At 45.7% G+C, this 22,706-nt stretch overlaps 12 non-coding genes across 12 annotated transcripts; all 12 read left to right on the top strand.

Moving 5' to 3' along the window:
• Positions 1-322: 322 nt before the first annotated feature.
• On the top strand, positions 323-395 carry trnav-uac (transfer RNA valine (anticodon UAC)). Its single transcript has one exon. It is a non-coding gene; the product is annotated as a tRNA-Val (tRNA).
• Positions 396-1,697: 1,302 nt separating this feature from the next.
• trnav-uac (transfer RNA valine (anticodon UAC)) lies at positions 1,698-1,770 on the top strand. Its single transcript has one exon. It is a non-coding gene; the product is annotated as a tRNA-Val (tRNA).
• A 614-nt stretch (positions 1,771-2,384) lies between these two features.
• On the top strand, positions 2,385-2,457 carry trnav-uac (transfer RNA valine (anticodon UAC)). Its single transcript has one exon. It is a non-coding gene; the product is annotated as a tRNA-Val (tRNA).
• An 8,867-nt stretch (positions 2,458-11,324) lies between these two features.
• Positions 11,325-11,397, top strand: trnav-uac (transfer RNA valine (anticodon UAC)). The gene has a single exon. It is a non-coding gene; the product is annotated as a tRNA-Val (tRNA).
• Positions 11,398-12,700: 1,303 nt separating this feature from the next.
• trnav-uac (transfer RNA valine (anticodon UAC)) lies at positions 12,701-12,773 on the top strand. Its single transcript has one exon. It is a non-coding gene; the product is annotated as a tRNA-Val (tRNA).
• Positions 12,774-14,076: 1,303 nt separating this feature from the next.
• On the top strand, positions 14,077-14,149 carry trnav-uac (transfer RNA valine (anticodon UAC)). Its single transcript has one exon. It is a non-coding gene; the product is annotated as a tRNA-Val (tRNA).
• A 614-nt stretch (positions 14,150-14,763) lies between these two features.
• On the top strand, positions 14,764-14,836 carry trnav-uac (transfer RNA valine (anticodon UAC)). The gene has a single exon. It is a non-coding gene; the product is annotated as a tRNA-Val (tRNA).
• A 1,990-nt stretch (positions 14,837-16,826) lies between these two features.
• Positions 16,827-16,899, top strand: trnav-uac (transfer RNA valine (anticodon UAC)). The gene has a single exon. It is a non-coding gene; the product is annotated as a tRNA-Val (tRNA).
• A 614-nt stretch (positions 16,900-17,513) lies between these two features.
• On the top strand, positions 17,514-17,586 carry trnav-uac (transfer RNA valine (anticodon UAC)). The gene has a single exon. It is a non-coding gene; the product is annotated as a tRNA-Val (tRNA).
• A 1,303-nt stretch (positions 17,587-18,889) lies between these two features.
• Positions 18,890-18,962, top strand: trnav-uac (transfer RNA valine (anticodon UAC)). The gene has a single exon. It is a non-coding gene; the product is annotated as a tRNA-Val (tRNA).
• Positions 18,963-19,577: 615 nt separating this feature from the next.
• Positions 19,578-19,650, top strand: trnav-uac (transfer RNA valine (anticodon UAC)). The gene has a single exon. It is a non-coding gene; the product is annotated as a tRNA-Val (tRNA).
• Positions 19,651-20,264: 614 nt separating this feature from the next.
• Positions 20,265-20,337, top strand: trnav-uac (transfer RNA valine (anticodon UAC)). Its single transcript has one exon. It is a non-coding gene; the product is annotated as a tRNA-Val (tRNA).
• The last annotated feature ends 2,369 nt before the right edge of the window (positions 20,338-22,706 follow it).

Raw genomic sequence — 22,706 nt, 5'->3', positions numbered from 1 at the left:
TGGTAGAAAACTCCCCGTCAGGGAATCGAACCGTGGTCTTCCGCGTGACAAGCGGAGATACTATCCACTATACTAACGAGGACTGCGCTCGTAGCATTTTTGGGCTAATGAAAAAAAAGTGGCGCTGTTCCGGCCTTTAAAGGGAATTCTTAGAGCTATACAGGGGAGGCTTTAAGTGTACTAGACATTTACTGTCACTCAATGACACAGCAGCTGTGACTGAATCCATTCGGAAATCATGTCGTCTGGCATCTGAAATGTTTGCAGTCAAGTGTGAATGGTGCATTGAGCCTGGGCACGTGCGTAAAAGTCATCTTCAGCAGTTTCCGTAGTGTAGTGGTTATCACGTTGGCTTTACACGCGAAAAGTCCCCCGTTCGAAACTGGGCGGAAACAGTATTCTTTGTTCCTGCTTACTCCACACAATAACACTCTATGTAGTGGAATTGTCAGAAACTGGGTAAGTACAACTGCCCCAGGGTTAGCTTTTCCTCCACACAATCAAAGTGTTCTGACTAGCCTTCCCAGCAAACTGGATGAAAAGAGGCAGAATTTTCCATTCTGATGCGCAACCTTTCATGCATGCCGAGGTAGGCAATCATATCGTTAATGTGAAGCGGTCTCTGACAGCAGGAACATGCTTGATATGTATCGTCTCTGTGTTAAATGGCTGTTGTCGTTCTAGCAACTGGTAGAAAACTCCCCGTCAGGGAATCGACCGTGGTCTTCCGCGTGACAAGCGGAGATACTATCCACTATACTAACGAGGATTGCGCTAGTAGCATTTTTGGGCTAATGAAAAAAAAGTGGCGCTGTTCCGGCCTTCAAAGGGAATTCTTAGAGCTATACAGGGGAGGCTTTAAGTGTACTAGACATTTACTGTCACTCAATGACACAGCAGCTGTGACTGAATCCATTCGGAAATCATGTCGTCTGGCATCTGAAATGTTTGCAGTCAAGTGTGAATGGTGCATTGAGCCTGGGCACGTGCGTAAAAGTCATCTTCAGCAGTTTCCGTAGTGTAGTGTTTATCACGTTGGCTTTACACGCGAAAAGTCCCCCGTTCGAAACTGGGCGGAAACAGTATTCTTTGTTCCTGCTTACTCCACACAATAACACTCTATGTAGTGGAGTTGTCAGAAACTGGGTAAGTACAACTGCCCCAGGGTTAGCTTTTCCTCCACACAATCAAAGTGTTCTGACCAGCGTTCCCAGCAAACTGGATGAAAAGAGGCCGAATTTTCCATTCTGATGCGCAACCTTTCATGGATGCCGAGGTAGGCAATCATATCGTTAATGTGAAGCGGTCTCTGACAGCAGGAACATGCTTGATATGTATCGTCTCTGTGTTAAATGGCTGTTGTCGTTCTAGCAACTGGTAGAAAACTCCCCGTCAGGGAATCGAACCGTGGTCTTCCGCGTGACAAGCGGAGATACTATCCACTATACTAACGAGGACTGCGCTCGTAGCATTTTTGGGCTAATGAAAAAAAAGTGGCGCTGTTCCGGCCTTCAAAGGGAATTCTTAGAGCTATACAGGGGAGGCTTTAAGTGTACTAGACATTTACTGTCACTCAATGACACAGCAGCTGTGACTGAATCCATTCGGAAATCATGTCGTCTGGCATCTGAAATGTTTGCAGTCAAGTGTGAATGGTGCATTGAGCCTGGGCACGTGCGTAAAAGTCATCTTCAGCAGTTTCCGTAGTGTAGTGGTTATCACGTTGGCTTTACACGCGAAAAGTCCCCCGTTCGAAACTGGGCGGAAACAGTATTCTTTGTTCCTGCTTACTCCACACAATAACACTCTATGTAGTGGAGTTGTCAGAAACTAGGTAAGTACAACTGCCCCAGGGTTAGCTTTTCCTCCACACAATCAAAGTGTTCTGACTAGCCTTCCCAGCAAACTGGATGAAAAGAGGCAGAATTTTCCATTCTGATGCGCAACCTTTCATGCATGCCGAGGTAGGCAATCATATCGTTAATGTGAAGCGGTCTCTGACAGCAGGAACATGCTTGATATGTATCGTCTCTGTGTTAAATGGCTGTTGTCGTTCTAGCAACTGGTAGAAAACTCCCCGTCAGGGAATCGACCGTGGTCTTCCGCGTGACAAGCGGAGATACTATCCACTATACTAACGAGGACTGCGCTAGTAGCATTTTTGGGCTAATGAAAAAAAAGTGGCGCTGTTCCGGCCTTCAAAGGGAATTCTTAGAGCTATACAGGGGAGGCTTTAAGTGTACTAGACATTTACTGTCACTCAATGACACAGCAGCTGTGACTGAATCCATTCGGAAATCATGTCGTCTGGCATCTGAAATGTTTGCAGTCAAGTGTGAATGGTGCATTGAGCCTGGGCACGTGCGTAAAAGTCATCTTCAGCAGTTTCCGTAGTGTAGTGGTTATCACGTTGGCTTTACACGCGAAAAGTCCCCCGTTCGAAACTGGGCGGAAACAGTATTCTTTGTTCCTGCTTACTCCACACAATAACACTCTATGTAGTGGAGTTGTCAGAAACTGGGTAAGTACAACTGCCCCAGGGTTAGCTTTTCCTCCACACAATCAAAGTGTTCTGACTAGCGTTCCCAGCAAACTGGATGAAAAGAGGCAGAATTTTCCATTCTGATGCGCAACCTTTCATGGATGCCGAGGTAGGCAATCATATCGTTAATGTGAAGCGGTCTCTGACAGCAGGAACATGCTTGATATGTATCGTCTCTGTGTTAAATGGCTGTTGTCGTTCTAGCAACTGGTAGAAAACTCCCCGTCAGGGAATCGAACCGTGGTCTTCCGCGTGACAAGCGGAGATACTATCCACTATACTAACGAGGACTGCGCTCGTAGCATTTTTGGGCTAATGAAAAAAAAGTGGCGCTGTTCCGGCCTTTAAAGGGAATTCTTAGAGCTATACAGGGGAGGCTTTAAGTGTACTAGACATTTACTGTCACTCAATGACACAGCAGCTGTGACTGAATCCATTCGGAAATCATGTCGTCTGGCATCTGAAATGTTTGCAGTCAAGTGTGAATGGTGCATTGAGCCTGGGCACGTGCGTAAAAGTCATCTTCAGCAGTTTCCGTAGTGTAGTGGTTATCACGTTGGCTTTACACGCGAAAAGTCCCCCGTTCGAAACTGGGCTGAAACAGTATTCTTTGTTCCTGCTTACTCCACACAATAACACTCTATGTAGTGGAGTTGTCAGAAACTAGGTAAGTACAACTGCCCCAGGGTTAGCTTTTCCTCCACACAATCAAAGTGTTCTGACTAGCCTTCCCAGCAAACTGGATGAAAAGAGGCAGAATTTTCCATTCTGATGCGCAACCTTTCATGCATGCCGAGGTAGGCAATCATATCGTTAATGTGAAGCGGTCTCTGACAGCAGGAACATGCTTGATATGTATCGTCTCTGTGTTAAATGGCTGTTGTCGTTCTAGCAACTGGTAGAAAACTCCCCGTCAGGGAATCGACCGTGGTCTTCCGCGTGACAAGCGGAGATACTATCCACTATACTAACGAGGACTGCGCTAGTAGCATTTTTGGGCTAATGAAAAAAAAGTGGCGCTGTTCCGGCCTTTAAAGGGAATTCTTAGAGCTATACAGGGGAGGCTTTAAGTGTACTAGACATTTACTGTCACTCAATGACACAGCAGCTGTGACTGAATCCATTCGGAAATCATGTCGTCTGGCATCTGAAATGTTTGCAGTCAAGTGTGAATGGTGCATTGAGCCTGGGCACGTGCGTAAAAGTCATCTTCAGCAGTTTCCGTAGTGTAGTGGTTATCACGTTGGCTTTACACGCGAAAAGTCCCCCGTTCGAAACTGGGCTGAAACAGTATTCTTTGTTCCTGCTTACTCCACACAATAACACTCTATGTAGTGGAGTTGTCAGAAACTAGGTAAGTACAACTGCCCCAGGGTTAGCTTTTCCTCCACACAATCAAAGTGTTCTGACTAGCCTTCCCAGCAAACTGGATGAAAAGAGGCAGAATTTTCCATTCTGATGCGCAACCTTTCATGCATGCCGAGGTAGGCAATCATATCGTTAATGTGAAGCGGTCTCTGACAGCAGGAACATGCTTGATATGTATCGTCTCTGTGTTAAATGGCTGTTGTCGTTCTAGCAACTGGTAGAAAACTCCCCGTCAGGGAATCGACCGTGGTCTTCCGCGTGACAAGCGGAGATACTATCCACTATACTAACGAGGACTGCGCTAGTAGCATTTTTGGGCTAATGAAAAAAAAGTGGCGCTGTTCCGGCCTTTAAAGGGAATTCTTAGAGCTATACAGGGGAGGCTTTAAGTGTACTAGACATTTACTGTCACTCAATGACACAGCAGCTGTGACTGAATCCATTCGGAAATCATGTCGTCTGGCATCTGAAATGTTTGCAGTCAAGTGTGAATGGTGCATTGAGCCTGGGCACGTGCGTAAAAGTCATCTTCAGCAGTTTCCGTAGTGTAGTGGTTATCACGTTGGCTTTACACGCGAAAAGTCCCCCGTTCGAAACTGGGCTGAAACAGTATTCTTTGTTCCTGCTTACTCCACACAATAACACTCTATGTAGTGGAATTGTCAGAAACTAGGTAAGTACAACTGCCCCAGGGTTAGCTTTTCCTCCACACAATCAAAGTGTTCTGACTAGCGTTCCCAGCAAACTGGATGAAAAGAGGCAGAATTTTCCATTCTGATGCGCAACCTTTCATGCATGCCGAGGTAGGCAATCATATCGTTAATGTGAAGCGGTCTCTGACAGCAGGAACATGCTTGATATGTATCGTCTCTGTGTTAAATGGCTGTTGTCGTTCTAGCAACTGGTAGAAAACTCCCCGTCAGGGAATCGACCGTGGTCTTCCGCGTGACAAGCGGAGATACTATCCACTATACTAACGAGGACTGCGCTCGTAGCATTTTTGGGCTAATGAAAAAAAAGTGGCGCTGTTCCGGCCTTTAAAGGGAATTCTTAGAGCTATACAGGGGAGGCTTTAAGTGTACTAGACATTTACTGTCACTCAATGACACAGCAGCTGTGACTGAATCCATTCGGAAATCATGTCGTCTGGCATCTGAAATGTTTGCAGTCAAGTGTGAATGGTGCATTGAGCCTGGGCACGTGCGTAAAAGTCATCTTCAGCAGTTTCTGTAGTGTAGTGGTTATCACGTTGGCTTTACACGCGAAAAGTCCCCCGTTCGAAACTGGGTGGAAACAGTATTCTTTGTTCCTGCTTACTCCACACAATAACACTCTATGTAGTGGAATTGTCAGAAACTGGGTAAGTACAACTGCCCCAGGGTTAGCTTTTCCTCCACACAATCAAAGTGTTCTGACTAGCGTTCCCAGCAAACTGGATGAAAAGAGGCAGAATTTTCCATTCTGATGCGCAACCTTTCATGGATGCCGAGGTAGGCAATCATATCGTTAATGTGAAGCGGTCTCTGACAGCAGGAACATGCTTGATATGTATCGTCTCTGTGTTAAATGGCTGTTGTCGTTCTAGCAGCTGGTAGAAAACTCCCCGTCAGGGAATCGAACCGTGGTCTTCCGCGTGACAAGCGGAGATACTATCCACTATACTAACGAGGACTGCGCTCGTAGCATTTTTGGGCTAATGAAAAAAAAGTGGCGCTGTTCCGGCCTTTAAAGGGAATTCTTAGAGCTATACAGGGGAGGCTTTAAGTGTACTAGACATTTACTGTCACTCAATGACACAGCAGCTGTGACTGAATCCATTCGGAAATCATGTCGTCTGGCATCTGAAATGTTTGCAGTCAAGTGTGAATGGTGCATTGAGCCTGGGCACGTGCGTAAAAGTCATCTTCAGCAGTTTCCGTAGTGTAGTGGTTATCACGTTGGCTTTACACGCGAAAAGTCCCCCGTTCGAAACTGGGCTGAAACAGTATTCTTTGTTCCTGCTTACTCCACACAATAACACTCTATGTAGTGGAATTGTCAGAAACTGGGTAAGTACAACTGCCCCAGGGTTAGCTTTTCCTCCACACAATCAAAGTGTTCTGACTAGCGTTCCCAGCAAACTGGATGAAAAGAGGCAGAATTTTCCATTCTGATGCGCAACCTTTCATGGATGCCGAGGTAGGCAATCATATCGTTAATGTGAAGCGGTCTCTGACAGCAGGAACATGCTTGATATGTATCGTCTCTGTGTTAAATGGCTGTTGTCGTTCTAGCAGCTGGTAGAAAACTCCCCGTCAGGGAATCGAACCGTGGTCTTCCGCGTGACAAGCGGAGATACTATCCACTATACTAACGAGGACTGCGCTCGTAGCATTTTTGGGCTAATGAAAAAAAAGTGGCGCTGTTCCGGCCTTCAAAGGGAATTCTTAGAGCTATACAGGGGAGGCTTTAAGTGTACTAGACATTTACTGTCACTCAATGACACAGCAGCTGTGACTGAATCCATTCGGAAATCATGTCGTCTGGCATCTGAAATGTTTGCAGTCAAGTGTGAATGGTGCATTGAGCCTGGGCACGTGCGTAAAAGTCATCTTCAGCAGTTTCCGTAGTGTAGTGGTTATCACGTTGGCTTTACACGCGAAAAGTCCCCCGTTCGAAACTGGGCAGAAACAGTATTCTTTGTTCCTGCTTACTCCACACAATAACACTCTATGTAGTGGAGTTGTCAGAAACTAGGTAAGTACAACTGCCCCAGGGTTAGCTTTTCCTCCACACAATCAAAGTGTTCTGACTAGCCTTCCCAGCAAACTGGATGAAAAGAGGCAGAATTTTCCATTCTGATGCGCAACCTTTCATGCATGCCGAGGTAGGCAATCATATCGTTAATGTGAAGCGGTCTCTGACAGCAGGAACATGCTTGATATGTATCGTCTCTGTGTTAAATGGCTGTTGTCGTTCTAGCAACTGGTAGAAAACTCCCCGTCAGGGAATTGACCGTGGTCTTCCGCGTGACAAGCGGAGATACTATCCACTATACTAACGAGGACTGCGCTAGTAGCATTTTTGGGCTAATGAAAAAAAAGTGGCGCTGTTCCGGCCTTCAAAGGGAATTCTTAGAGCTATACAGGGGAGGCTTTAAGTGTACTAGACATTTACTGTCACTCAATGACACAGCAGCTGTGACTGAATCCATTCGGAAATCATGTCGTCTGGCATCTGAAATGTTTGCAGTCAAGTGTGAATGGTGCATTGAGCCTGGGCACGTGCGTAAAAGTCATCTTCAGCAGTTTCCGTAGTGTAGTGTTTATCACGTTGGCTTTACACGCGAAAAGTCCCCCGTTCGAAACTGGGCGGAAACAGTATTCTTTGTTCCTGCTTACTCCACACAATAACACTCTATGTAGTGGAGTTGTCAGAAACTGGGTAAGTACAACTGCCCCAGGGTTAGCTTTTCCTCCACACAATCAAAGTGTTCTGACTAGCGTTCCCAGCAAACTGGATGAAAAGAGGCAGAATTTTCCATTCTGATGCGCAACCTTTCATGGATGCCGAGGTAGGCAATCATATCGTTAATGTGAAGCGGTCTCTGACAGCAGGAACATGCTTGATATGTATCGTCTCTGTGTTAAATCGCTGTTGTCGTTCTAGCAACTGGTAGAAAACTCCCCTTCAGGGAATCGAACCCTGGTCTTCCGCGTGACAAGCGGAGATACTATCCACTATACTAACGAGGACTGCGCTAGTAGCATTTTTGGGCTAATGAAAAAAAAGTGGCGCTGTTCCGGCCTTTAAAGGGAATTCTTAGAGCTATACAGGGGAGGCTTTAAGTGTACTAGACATTTACTGTCACTCAATGACACAGCAGCTGTGACTGAATCCATTCGGAAATCATGTCGTCTGGCATCTGAAATGTTTGCAGTCAAGTGTGAATGGTGCATTGAGCCTGGGCACGTGCGTAAAAGTCATCTTCAGCAGTTTCCGTAGTGTAGTGGTTATCACGTTGGCTTTACACGCGGAAAGTCCCCCGTTCGAAACTGGGCTGAAACAGTATTCTTTGTTCCTGCTTACTCCACACAATAACACTCTATGTAGTGGAATTGTCAGAAACTAGGTAAGTACAACTGCCCCAGGGTTAGCTTTTCCTCCACACAATCAAAGTGTTCTGACTAGCCTTCCCAGCAAACTGGATGAAAAGAGGCAGAATTTTCCATTCTGATGCGCAACCTTTCATGCATGCCGAGGTAGGCAATCATATCGTTAATGTGAAGCGGTCTCTGACAGCAGGAACATGCTTGATATGTATCGTCTCTGTGTTAAATGGCTGTTGTCGTTCTAGCAACTGGTAGAAAACTCCCCGTCAGGGAATCGAACCCTGGTCTTCCGCGTGACAAGCAGAGATACTATCCACTATACTAACGAGGACTGCGCTAGTAGCATTTTTGGGCTAATGAAAAAAAAGTGGCGCTGTTCCGGCCTTTAAAGGGAATTCTTAGAGCTATACAGGGGAGGCTTTAAGTGTACTAGACATTTACTGTCACTCAATGACACAGCAGCTGTGACTGAATCCATTCGGAAATCATGTCGTCTGGCATCTGAAATGTTTGCAGTCAAGTGTGAATGGTGCATTGAGCCTGGGCACGTGCGTAAAAGTCATCTTCAGCAGTTTCCGTAGTGTAGTGGTTATCACGTTGGCTTTACACGCGAAAAGTCCCCCGTTCGAAACTGGGCTGAAACAGTATTCTTTGTTCCTGCTTACTCCACACAATAACACTCTATGTAGTGGAATTGTCAGAAACTAGGTAAGTACAACTGCCCCAGGGTTAGCTTTTCCTCCACACAATCAAAGTGTTCTGACTAGCCTTCCCAGCAAACTGGATGAAAAGAGGCAGAATTTTCCATTCTGATGCGCAACCTTTCATGCATGCCGAGGTAGGCAATCATATCGTTAATGTGAAGCGGTCTCTGACAGCAGGAACATGCTTGATATGTATCGTCTCTGTGTTAAATCGCTGTTGTCGTTCTAGCAACTGGTAGAAAACTCCCCTTCAGGGAATCGAACCCTGGTCTTCCGCGTGACAAGCGGAGATACTATCCACTATACTAACGAGGACTGCGCTAGTAGCATTTTTGGGCTAATGAAAAAAAAGTGGCGCTGTTCCGGCCTTTAAAGGGAATTCTTAGAGCTATACAGGGGAGGCTTTAAGTGTACTAGACATTTACTGTCACTCAATGACACAGCAGCTGTGACTGAATCCATTCGGAAATCATGTCGTCTGGCATCTGAAATGTTTGCAGTCAAGTGTGAATGGTGCATTGAGCCTGGGCACGTGCGTAAAAGTCATCTTCAGCAGTTTCCGTAGTGTAGTGGTTATCACGTTGGCTTTACACGCGGAAAGTCCCCCGTTCGAAACTGGGCTGAAACAGTATTCTTTGTTCCTGCTTACTCCACACAATAACACTCTATGTAGTGGAATTGTCAGAAACTAGGTAAGTACAACTGCCCCAGGGTTAGCTTTTCCTCCACACAATCAAAGTGTTCTGACTAGCCTTCCCAGCAAACTGGATGAAAAGAGGCAGAATTTTCCATTCTGATGCGCAACCTTTCATGCATGCCGAGGTAGGCAATCATATCGTTAATGTGAAGCGGTCTCTGACAGCAGGAACATGCTTGATATGTATCATCTCTGTGTTAAATCGCTGTTGTCGTTCTAGCAACTGGTAGAAAACTCCCCGTCAGGGAATCGAACCCTGGTCTTCCGCGTGACAAGCTGAGATACTATCCACTATACTAACAAGGACTGCGCTAGTAGCATTTTTGGGCTAATGAAAAAAAAGTGGCGCTGTTCCGGCCTTTAAAGGGAATTCTTAGAGCTATACAGGGGAGGCTTTAAGTGTACTAGACATTTACTGTCACTCAATGACACAGCAGCTGTGACTGAATCCATTCGGAAATCATGTCGTCTGGCATCTGAAATGTTTGCAGTCAAGTGTGAATGGTGCATTGAGCCTGGGCACGTGCGTAAAAGTCATCTTCAGCAGTTTCCGTAGTGTAGTGGTTATCACGTTGGCTTTACACGCGAAAAGTCCCCCGTTCGAAACTGGGCTGAAACAGTATTCTTTGTTCCTGCTTACTCCACACAATAACACTCTATGTAGTGGAATTGTCAGAAACTAGGTAAGTACAACTGCCCCAGGGTTAGCTTTTCCTCCACACAATCAAAGTGTTCTGACTAGCGTTCCCAGCAAACTGGATGAAAAGAGGCAGAATTTTCCATTCTGATGCGCAACCTTTCATGCATGCCGAGATAGGCAATCATATCGTTAATGTGAAGCAGTCTCTGACAGCAGGAACATGCTTGATATGTATCGTCTCTGTGTTAAATGGCTGTTGTCGTTCTAGCAACTGGTAGAAAACTCCCCGTCAGGGAATCGAACCCTGGTCTTCCGCATGACAAGCTGAGATACTATCCACTATACTAACGAGGACTGCGCTAGTAGCATTTTTGGGCTAATGAAAAAAAAGTGGCGCTGTTCCGGCCTTTAAAGGGAATTCTTAGAGCTATACAGGGGAGGCTTTAAGTGTACTAGACATTTACTGTCACTCAATGACACAGCAGCTGTGACTGAATCCATTCGGAAATCATGTCGTCTGGCATCTGAAATGTTTGCAGTCAAGTGTGAATGGTGCATTGAGCCTGGGCACGTGCGTAAAAGTCATCTTCAGCAGTTTCCGTAGTGTAGTGGTTATCACGTTGGCTTTACACGCGAAAAGTCCCCCGTTCGAAACTGGGCTGAAACAGTATTCTTTGTTCCTGCTTACTCCACACAATAACACTCTATGTAGTGGAATTGTCAGAAACTAGGTAAGTACAACTGCCCCAGGGTTAGCTTTTCCTCCACACAATCAAAGTGTTCTGACTAGCGTTCCCAGCAAACTGGATGAAAAGAGGCAGAATTTTCCATTCTGATGCGCAACCTTTCATGCATGCCGAGATAGGCAATCATATCGTTAATGTGAAGCAGTCTCTGACAGCAGGAACATGCTTGATATGTATCGTCTCTGTGTTAAATGGCTGTTGTCGTTCTAGCAACTGGTAGAAAACTCCCCGTCAGGGAATCGAACCCTGGTCTTCCGCATGACAAGCTGAGATACTATCCACTATACTAACGAGGACTGCGCTAGTAGCATTTTTGGGCTAATGAAAAAAAAGTGGCGCTGTTCCGGCCTTTAAAGGGAATTCTTAGAGCTATACAGGGGAGGCTTTAAGTGTACTAGACATTTACTGTCACTCAATGACACAGCAGCTGTGACTGAATCCATTCGGAAATCATGTCGTCTGGCATCTGAAATGTTTGCAGTCAAGTGTGAATGGTGCATTGAGCCTGGGCACGTGCGTAAAAGTCATCTTCAGCAGTTTCCGTAGTGTAGTGGTTATCACGTTGGCTTTACACGCGAAAAGTCCCCCGTTCGAAACTGGGCGGAAACAGTATTCTTTGTTCCTGCTTACTCCACACAATAACACTCTATGTAGTGGAATTGTCAGAAACTGGGTAAGTACAACTGCCCCAGGGTTAGCTTTTCCTCCACACAATCAAAGTGTTCTGACTAGCGTTCCCAGCAAACTGGATGAAAAGAGGCAGAATTTTCCATTCTGATGCGCAACCTTTCATGCATGCCGAGATAGGCAATCATATCGTTAATGTGAAGCGGTCTCTGACAGCAGGAACATGCTTGATATGTATCGTCTCTGTGTTAAATGGCTGTTGTCGTTCTAGCAACTGGTAGAAAACTCACCGTCAGGGAATCGAACCCTGGTCTTCCCCGTGACAAGCAGAGATACTATCCACTATACTAACGAGGACTGCGCTAGTAGCATTTTTGGGCTAATGAAAAAAAAGTGGCGCTGTTCCGGCCTTTAAAGGGAATTCTTAGAGCTATACAGGGGAGGCTTTAAGTGTACTAGACATTTACTGTCACTCAATGACACAGCAGCTGTGACTGAATCCATTCGGAAATCATGTCGTCTGGCATCTGAAATGTTTGCAGTCAAGTGTGAATGGTGCATTGAGCCTGGGCACGTGCGTAAAAGTCATCTTCAGCAGTTTCCGTAGTGTAGTGGTTATCACGTTGGCTTTACACGCGAAAAGTCCCCCGTTCGAAACTGGGCTGAAACAGTATTCTTTGTTCCTGCTTACTCCACACAATAACACTCTATGTAGTGGAATTGTCAGAAACTAGGTAAGTACAACTGCCCCAGGGTTAGCTTTTCCTCCACACAATCAAAGTGTTCTGACTAGCGTTCCCAGCAAACTGGATGAAAAGAGGCAGAATTTTCCATTCTGATGCGCAACCTTTCATGCATGCCGAGATAGGCAATCATATCGTTAATGTGAAGCAGTCTCTGACAGCAGGAACATGCTTGATATGTATCGTCTCTGTGTTAAATGGCTGTTGTCGTTCTAGCAACTGGTAGAAAACTCCCCGTCAGGGAATCGAACCCTGGTCTTCCGCATGACAAGCTGAGATACTATCCACTATACTAACGAGGACTGCGCTAGTAGCATTTTTGGGCTAATGAAAAAAAAGTGGCGCTGTTCCGGCCTTTAAAGGGAATTCTTAGAGCTATACAGGGGAGGCTTTAAGTGTACTAGACATTTACTGTCACTCAATGACACAGCAGCTGTGACTGAATCCATTCGGAAATCATGTCGTCTGGCATCTGAAATGTTTGCAGTCAAGTGTGAATGGTGCATTGAGCCTGGGCACGTGCGTAAAAGTCATCTTCAGCAGTTTCCGTAGTGTAGTGGTTATCACGTTGGCTTTACACGCGAAAAGTCCCCCGTTCGAAACTGGGCGGAAACAGTATTCTTTGTTCCTGCTTACTCCACACAATAACACTCTATGTAGTGGAATTGTCAGAAACTGGGTAAGTACAACTGCCCCAGGGTTAGCTTTTCCTCCACACAATCAAAGTGTTCTGACTAGCGTTCCCAGCAAACTGGATGAAAAGAGGCAGAATTTTCCATTCTGATGCGCAACCTTTCATGCATGCCGAGATAGGCAATCATATCGTTAATGTGAAGCGGTCTCTGACAGCAGGAACATGCTTGATATGTATCGTCTCTGTGTTAAATGGCTGTTGTCGTTCTAGCAACTGGTAGAAAACTCACCGTCAGGGAATCGAACCCTGGTCTTCCCCGTGACAAGCAGAGATACTATCCACTATACTAACGAGGACTGCGCTAGTAGCATTTTTGGGCTAATGAAAAAAAAGTGGCGCTGTTCCGGCCTTTAAAGGGAATTCTTAGAGCTATACAGGGGAGGCTTTAAGTGTACTAGACATTTACTGTCACTCAATGACACAGCAGCTGTGACTGAATCCATTCGGAAATCATGTCGTCTGGCATCTGAAATGTTTGCAGTCAAGTGTGAATGGTGCATTGAGCCTGGGCACGTGCGTAAAAGTCATCTTCAGCAGTTTCCGTAGTGTAGTGGTTATCACGTTGGCTTTACACGCGAAAAGTCCCCCGTTCGAAACTGGGCTGAAACAGTATTCTTTGTTCCTGCTTACGCCACACAATAACACTCTATGTAGTGGAATTGTCAGAAACTAGGTAAGTACAACTGCCCCTGGGTTAGCTTTTCCTCCACACAATCAAAGTGTTCTGACTAGCGTTCCCAGCAAACTGGATGAAAAGAGGCAGAATTTTCCATTCTGATGCGCAACCTTTCATGCATGCCGAGGTAGGCAATCATATTGTTAATGTGAAGCGGTCTCTGACAGCAGGAACATGCTTGATATGTATGGTCTCTGTGTTACATGGCTGTTGTCGTTCTAGCAACTGGTAGAAAACTCCCCGTCAGGGAATCGAACCCTGGTCTTCCGCATGACAAGCTGAGATACTATCCACTATACTAACGAGGACTGCGCTAGTATCATTTTTGGGCTAATGAAAAAAAAGTGGCGCTGTTCCGGCCTTTAAAGGGAATTCTTAGAGCTATACAGGGGAGGCTTTAAGTGTACTAGACATTTACTGTCACTCAATGACACAGCAGCTGTGACTGAATCCATTCGGAAATCATGTCGTCTGGCATCTGAAATGTTTGCAGTCAAGTGTGAATGGTGCATTGAGCCTGGGCACGTGCGTAAAAGTCATCTTCAGCAGTTTCCGTAGTGTAGTGGTTATCACGTTGGCTTTACACGCGAAAAGTCCCCCGTTCGAAACTGGGCGGAAACAGTATTCTTTGTTCCTGCTTACTCCACACAATAACACTCTATGTAGTGGAATTGTCAGAAACTGGGTAAGTACAACTGCCCCAGGGTTAGCTTTTCTCCACACAATCAAAGTGTTCTGACTAGCGTTCCCAGCAAACTGGATGAAAAGAGGCAGAATTTTCCATTCTGATGGGCAACCTTTCATGCATGCCGAGGTAGGCAATCATATTGTTAATGTGAAGCGGTCTCTGACAGCAGGAACATGCTTGATATGTATGGTCTCTGTGTTACATGGCTGTTGTCGTTCTAGCAACTGGTAGAAAACTCCCCGTCAGGGAATCGAACCCTGGTCTTCCGCATGACAAGCTGAGATACTATCCACTATACTAACGAGGACTGCGCTAGTATCATTTTTGGGCTAATGAAAAAAAAGTGGCGCTGTTCCGGCCTCTAAAGGGAATTCTTAGAGCTATACAGGGGAGGCTTTAAGTGTACTAGACATTTACTGTCACTCAATGACACAGCAGCTGTGACTGAATCCATTCGGAAATCATGTCGTCTGGCATCTGAAATGTTTGCAGTCAAGTGTGAATGGTGCATTGAGCCTGGGCACGTGCGTAAAAGTCATCTTCAGCAGTTTCCGTAGTGTAGTGGTTATCACGTTGGCTTTACACGCGAAAAGTCCCCCGTTCGAAACTGGGCGGAAACAGTATTCTTTGTTCCTGCTTACTCCACACAATAACACTCTATGTAGTGGAATTGTCAGAAACTGGGTAAGTACAACTGCCCCAGGGTTAGCTTTTCTCCACACAATCAAAGTGTTCTGACTAGCGTTCCCAGCAAACTGGATGAAAAGAGGCAGAATTTTCCATTCTGATGGGCAACCTTTCATGCATGCCGAGGTAGGCAATCATATTGTTAATGTGAAGCGGTCTCTGACAGCAGGAACATGCTTGATATGTATGGTCTCTGTGTTACATGGCTGTTGTCGTTCTAGCAACTGGTAGAAAACTCCCCGTCAGGGAATCAAACCCTGGTCTTCCGCGTGACAAGCGGAGATACTATCCACTATACTAACGAGGACTGCGCTCGTAGCATTTTTGGGCTAATGAAAAAAAAGTGGCGCTGTTCCGGCCTTTAAAGGGAATTCTTAGAGCTATACAGGGGAGGCTTTAAGTGTACTAGACATTTACTGTCACTCAATGACACAGCAGCTGTGACTGAATCCATTCGGAAATCATGTCGTCTGGCATCTGAAATGTTTGCAGTCAAGTGTGAATGGTGCATTGAGCCTGGGCACGTGCGTAAAAGTCATCTTCAGCAGTTTCCGTAGTGTAGTGGTTATCACGTTGGCTTTACACGCGAAAAGTCCCCCGTTCGAAACTGGGCTGAAACAGTATTCTTTGTTCCTGCTTACTCCACACAATAACACTCTATGTAGTGGAATTGTCAGAAACTAGGTAAGTACAACTGCCCCAGGGTTAGCTTTTCCTCCACACAATCAAAGTGTTCTGACTAGCGTTCCCAGCAAACTGGATGAAAAGAGGCAGAATTTTCCATTCTGATGCGCAACCTTTCATGCATGCCGAGATAGGCAATCATATCGTTAATGTGAAGCGGTCTCTGACAGCAGGAACATGCTTGATATGTATCGTCTCTGTGTTAAATGGCTGTTGTCGTTCTAGCAACTGGTAGAAAACTCACCGTCAGGGAATCGAACCCTGGTCTTCCCCGTGACAAGCAGAGATACTATCCACTATACTAACGAGGACTGCGCTAGTAGCATTTTTGGGCTAATGAAAAAAAAGTGGCGCTGTTCCGGCCTTTAAAGGGAATTCTTAGAGCTATACAGGGGAGGCTTTAAGTGTACTAGACATTTACTGTCACTCAATGACACAGCAGCTGTGACTGAATCCATTCGGAAATCATGTCGTCTGGCATCTGAAATGTTTGCAGTCAAGTGTGAATGGTGCATTGAGCCTGGGCACGTGCGTAAAAGTCATCTTCAGCAGTTTCCGTAGTGTAGTGGTTATCACGTTGGCTTTACACGCGAAAAGTCCCCCGTTCGAAACTGGGCTGAAACAGTATTCTTTGTTCCTGCTTACGCCACACAATAACACTCTATGTAGTGGAATTGTCAGAAACTAGGTAAGTACAACTGCCCCTGGGTTAGCTTTTCCTCCACACAATCAAAGTGTTCTGACTAGCGTTCCCAGCAAACTGGATGAAAAGAGGCAGAATTTTCCATTCTGATGCGCAACCTTTCATGCATGCCGAGGTAGGCAATCATATTGTTAATGTGAAGCGGTCTCTGACAGCAGGAACATGCTTGATATGTATGGTCTCTGTGTTACATGGCTGTTGTCGTTCTAGCAACTGGTAGAAAACTCCCCGTCAGGGAATCGAACCCTGGTCTTCCGCATGACAAGCTGAGATACTATCCACTATACTAACGAGGACTGCGCTAGTATCATTTTTGGGCTAATGAAAAAAAAGTGGCGCTGTTCCGGCCTTTAAAGGGAATTCTTAGAGCTATACAGGGGAGGCTTTAAGTGTACTAGACATTTACTGTCACTCAATGACACAGCAGCTGTGACTGAATCCATTCGGAAATCATGTCGTCTGGCATCTGAAATGTTTGCAGTCAAGTGTGAATGGTGCATTGAGCCTGGGCACGTGCGTAAAAGTCATCTTCAGCAGTTTCCGTAGTGTAGTGGTTATCACGTTGGCTTTACACGCGAAAAGTCCCCCGTTCGAAACTGGGCGGAAACAGTATTCTTTGTTCCTGCTTACTCCACACAATAACACTCTATGTAGTGGAATTGTCAGAAACTGGGTAAGTACAACTGCCCCAGGGTTAGCTTTTCTCCACACAATCAAAGTGTTCTGACTAGCGTTCCCAGCAAACTGGATGAAAAGAGGCAGAATTTTCCATTCTGATGGGCAACCTTTCATGCATGCCGAGGTAGGCAATCATATTGTTAATGTGAAGCGGTCTCTGACAGCAGGAACATGCTTGATATGTATGGTCTCTGTGTTACATGGCTGTTGTCGTTCTAGCAACTGGTAGAAAACTCCCCGTCAGGGAATCAAACCCTGGTCTTCCGCGTGACAAGCGGAGATACTATCCACTATACTAACGAGGACTGTGCTAGTAGCATTTTTGGGCTAATGAAAAAAAAGTGGCGCTGTTCCGGCCTTTAAAGGGAATTCTTAGAGCTATACAGGGGAGGCTTTAAGTGTACTAGACATTTACTGTCACTCAATGACACAGCAGCTGTGACTGAATCCATTCGGAAATCATGTCGTCTGGCATCTGAAATGTTTGCAGTCAAGTGTGAATGGTGCATTGAGCCTGGGCACGTGCGTAAAAGTCATCTTCAGCAGTTTCCGTAGTGTAGTGGTTATCACGTTGGCTTTACACGCGAAAAGTCCCCCGTTCGAAACTGGGCGGAAACAGTATTCTTTGTTCCTGCTTACTCCACACAATAACACTCTATGTAGTGGAATTGTCAGAAACTGGGTAAGTACAACTGCCCCAGGGTTAGCTTTTCCTCCACACAATCAAAGTGTTCTGACTAGCGTTCCCAGCAAACTGGATGAAAAGAGGCAGAATTTTCCATTCTGATGCGCAACCTTTCATGCATGCCGAGATAGGCAATCATATCGTTAATGTGAAGCGGTCTCTGACAGCAGGAACATGCTTGATATGTATCGTCTCTGTGTTAAATGGCTGTTGTCGTTCTAGCAACTGGTAGAAAACTCACCGTCAGGGAATCGAACCCTGGTCTTCCCCGTGACAAGCAGAGATACTATCCACTATACTAACGAGGACTGCGCTAGTAGCATTTTTGGGCTAATGAAAAAAAAGTGGCGCTGTTCCGGCCTTTAAAGGGAATTCTTAGAGCTATACAGGGGAGGCTTTAAGTGTACTAGACATTTACTGTCACTCAATGACACAGCAGCTGTGACTGAATCCATTCGGAAATCATGTCGTCTGGCATCTGAAATGTTTGCAGTCAAGTGTGAATGGTGCATTGAGCCTGGGCACGTGCGTAAAAGTCATCTTCAGCAGTTTCCGTAGTGTAGTGGTTATCACGTTGGCTTTACACGCGAAAAGTCCCCCGTTCGAAACTGGGCTGAAACAGTATTCTTTGTTCCTGCTTACGCCACACAATAACACTCTATGTAGTGGAATTGTCAGAAACTAGGTAAGTACAACTGCCCCTGGGTTAGCTTTTCCTCCACACAATCAAAGTGTTCTGACTAGCGTTCCCAGCAAACTGGATGAAAAGAGGCAGAATTTTCCATTCTGATGCGCAACCTTTCATGCATGCCGAGGTAGGCAATCATATTGTTAATGTGAAGCGGTCTCTGACAGCAGGAACATGCTTGATATGTATGGTCTCTGTGTTACATGGCTGTTGTCGTTCTAGCAACTGGTAGAAAACTCCCCGTCAGGGAATCGAACCCTGGTCTTCCGCATGACAAGCTGAGATACTATCCACTATACTAACGAGGACTGCGCTAGTATCATTTTTGGGCTAATGAAAAAAAAGTGGCGCTGTTCCGGCCTTTAAAGGGAATTCTTAGAGCTATACAGGGGAGGCTTTAAGTGTACTAGACATTTACTGTCACTCAATGACACAGCAGCTGTGACTGAATCCATTCGGAAATCATGTCGTCTGGCATCTGAAATGTTTGCAGTCAAGTGTGAATGGTGCATTGAGCCTGGGCACGTGCGTAAAAGTCATCTTCAGCAGTTTCCGTAGTGTAGTGGTTATCACGTTGGCTTTACACGCGAAAAGTCCCCCGTTCGAAACTGGGCGGAAACAGTATTCTTTGTTCCTGCTTACTCCACACAATAACACTCTATGTAGTGGAATTGTCAGAAACTGGGTAAGTACAACTGCCCCAGGGTTAGCTTTTCCTCCACACAATCAAAGTGTTCTGACTAGCGTTCCCAGCAAACTGGATGAAAAGAGGCAGAATTTTCCATTCTGATGGGCAACCTTTCATGCATGCCGAGGTAGGCAATCATATTGTTAATGTGAAGCGGTCTCTGACAGCAGGAACATGCTTGATATGTATGGTCTCTGTGTTACATGGCTGTTGTCGTTCTAGCAACTGGTAGAAAACTCCCCGTCAGGGAATCGAACCCTGGTCTTCCGCATGACAAGCTGAGATACTATCCACTATACTAACGAGGACTGCGCTAGTAGCATTTTTGGGCTAATGAAAAAAAAGTGGCGCCGTTCCGGCCTTTAAAGGGAATTCTTAGAGCTATACAGGGGAGGCTTTAAGTGTACTAGACATTTACTGTCACTCAATGACACAGCAGCTGTGACTGAATCCATTCGGAAATCATGTCGTCTGGCATCTGAAATGTTTGCAGTCAAGTGTGAATGGTGCATTGAGCCTGGGCACGTGCGTAAAAGTCATCTTCAGCAGTTTCCGTAGTGTAGTGGTTATCACGTTGGCTTTACACGCGAAAAGTCCCCCGTTCGAAACTGGGCGGAAACAGTATTCTTTGTTCCTGCTTACTCCACACAATAACACTCTATGTAGTGGAATTGTCAGAAACTGGGTAAGTACAACTGCCCCAGGGTTAGCTTTTCTCCACACAATCAAAGTGTTCTGACTAGCGTTCCCAGCAAACTGGATGAAAAGAGGCAGAATTTTCCATTCTGATGGGCAACCTTTCATGCATGCCGAGGTAGGCAATCATATTGTTAATGTGAAGCGGTCTCTGACAGCAGGAACATGCTTGATATGTATGGTCTCTGTGTTACATGGCTGTTGTCGTTCTAGCAACTGGTAGAAAACTCCCCGTCAGGGAATCAAACCCTGGTCTTCCGCGTGACAAGCGGAGATACTATCCACTATACTAACGAGGACTGCGCTCGTAGCATTTTTGGGCTAATGAAAAAAAAGTGGCGCTGTTCCGGCCTTTAAAGGGAATTCTTAGAGCTATACAGGGGAGGCTTTAAGTGTACTAGACAGTTACTGTCACTCAATGACACAGCAGCTGTGACTGAATCCATTCGGAAATCATGTCGTCTGGCATCTGAAATGTTTGCAGTCAAGTGTGAATGGTGCATTGAGCCTGGGCACGTGCGTAAAAGTCATCTTCAGCAGTTTCCGTAGTGTAGTGGTTATCACGTTGGCTTTACACGCGAAAAGTCCCCCGTTCGAAACTGGGCGGAAACAGTATTCTTTGTTCCTGCTTACTCCACACAATAACACTCTATGTAGTGGAATTGTCAGAAACTGGGTAAGTACAACTGCCCCAGGGTTAGCTTTTCCTCCACACAATCAAAGTGTTCTGACTAGCGTTCCCAGCAAACTGGATGAAAAGAGGCAGAATTTTCCATTCTGATGGGCAACCTTTCATGCATGCCGAGGTAGGCAATCATATTGTTAATGTGAAGCGGTCTCTGACAGCAGGAACATGCTTGATATGTATGGTCTCTGTGTTACATGGCTGTTGTCGTTCTAGCAACTGGTAGAAAACTCCCCGTCAGGGAATCGAACCCTGGTCTTCCGCATGACAAGCTGAGATACTATCCACTATACTAACGAGGACTGCGCTAGTAGCATTTTTGGGCTAATGAAAAAAAAGTGGCGCTGTTCCGGCCTTTAAAGGGAATTCTTAGAGCTATACAGGGGAGGCTTTAAGTGTACTAGACATTTACTGTCACTCAATGACACAGCAGCTGTGACTGAATCCATTCGGAAATCATGTCGTCTGGCATCTGAAATGTTTGCAGTCAAGTGTGAATGGTGCATTGAGCCTGGGCACGTGCGTAAAAGTCATCTTCAGCAGTTTCCGTAGTGTAGTGGTTATCACGTTGGCTTTACATGCGAAAAGTCCCCCGTTCGAAACTGGGCGGAAACAGTATTCTTTGTTCCTGCTTACTCCACACAATAACACTCTATGTAGTGGAATTGTCAGAAACTGGGTAAGTACAACTGCCCCAGGGTTAGCTTTTCCTCCACACAATCAAAGTGTTCTGACTAGCCTTCCCAGCAAACTGGATGAAAAGAGGCAGAATTTTCCATTCTGATGCGCAACCTTTCATGCATGCCGAGGTAGGCAATCATATCGTTAATGTGAAGCGGTCTCTGACAGCAGGAACATGCTTGATATGTATGGTCTCTGTGTTAAATGGCTGTTGTCAGGGAATCGAACCCTGGTCTTCCGCATGACAAGCTGAGATACTATCCACTATACTAACGAGGACTGCGCTAGTAGGATTTTTGGGCTAATGGAAAAAAAGTGGCACTGTTCCGGCCTTTAAACGTACTTGGGTAGGTCCTAGAGCCTTGCAAGTGGGCTCTACCCCCACTAAGTGGGTGATTGCGGTTGGATCTTCCTCTTCTCGCTCTTCCTGTTCACGCTCTCTTCTCGCTCTTCTTGTTCACGCTCTCTTCTCGCTCTTCCTGTTCACGCTCTCTTCTCGCTCTTCCTGTTCACGCTCTCTTCACGCTCGCTCTTCCTGTTCACGTTCTCTTCACGCTCGCTCTTCCTGTTCACGCTCTCTTCTCGCTCTTCCTGTTCACGCTCTCTTCACGCTCTTCCTGTTCACGCTCTCTTCACGCTCGCTCTTCCTGTTCACGCTCTCTTCTCGTTCTTCCTGTTCACGCTCTCTCTTCTCGCTCTTCGGGTTAGGGTTAGGTTTGGGTAAGGACGTGACCACCTGGTGGAGGTCACGGGGGGCACGGGCACAAGGGGAATATTTATCTAAAAAGATCTCAGGTGTTCTTTTAAAGCAGCATAGATATGCTAAAAAATCCCCCATAGCAAACAACCTTCTAAAAAAATCAGTTAAAAATGGGTAAAAGGTTTAAAAAGACATCAGAGTAGAGGCAAGACAGGCAACGGGAGTCGACCATTTAAAGAAACCCCAGGGTCTCCAAGGTCCGTCCCCTGGTGTGGATTCCTGTAAAATTCACAAAACGGCCAAACAAGGGGATAAAGGTATAAAAGCAAACCCGCACACAGTGTTTCCTTAATAAATATATAAATAAACATAAAAAGATATAAATAACTAGAATATATAACAAATATAAAATGAGGATAAATAAACATACAGTATAGGTATACACACACACACACACACCCCACATCTAAAACTTTAAAAAATAAATAAATAAGTGCTTTAAAAAGTAAAACCATCCAAAAGTGAGGCAAGGTAAGGAAACACTGGGTTAAAAGGATAAGTGCCATAAAAAGGTGTAAGACTTTGCCCAATGACCTCTTCCCCCATCAGCCGTTAAGACGAAGGGAGAAAAAAAGGGTGGGGGGGGAAAGGGGGGAAAAAAGTTTTTTAGAAAAAGTCGGGAGTCCAAAGTGGGCCTCGTCTGCCTGTAGAGTTAAAATAGGGTTAGGTTAGGTAAGGAGCGTGGCCCTCCTAAGAGGGCCACGAGGGGCACTGGCACAAATGCTGTAAAAACAACACAGTCCCACGGTGCACTGTCCATCGCTGAGCTCTAATTCTGAGCTGCCAGTGAGACCACCACCACACCACGGACCCTCAACCAGATCGGCTTGTCCATTCTCCCACCGAGGTAAGTAC

The sequence above is a fragment of the Anarhichas minor genome, unplaced genomic scaffold (genome assembly GCF_050575085.1).
Source record: "Anarhichas minor isolate MPS153535 unplaced genomic scaffold, ASM5057508v1 ptg000036l, whole genome shotgun sequence".
Classification (NCBI taxonomy): domain Eukaryota; kingdom Metazoa; phylum Chordata; class Actinopteri; order Perciformes; family Anarhichadidae; genus Anarhichas; species Anarhichas minor.
The sequence above is the reverse complement of the archived record's forward strand: the minus strand, read 5'-3'. Positions and strand labels throughout refer to the sequence as shown.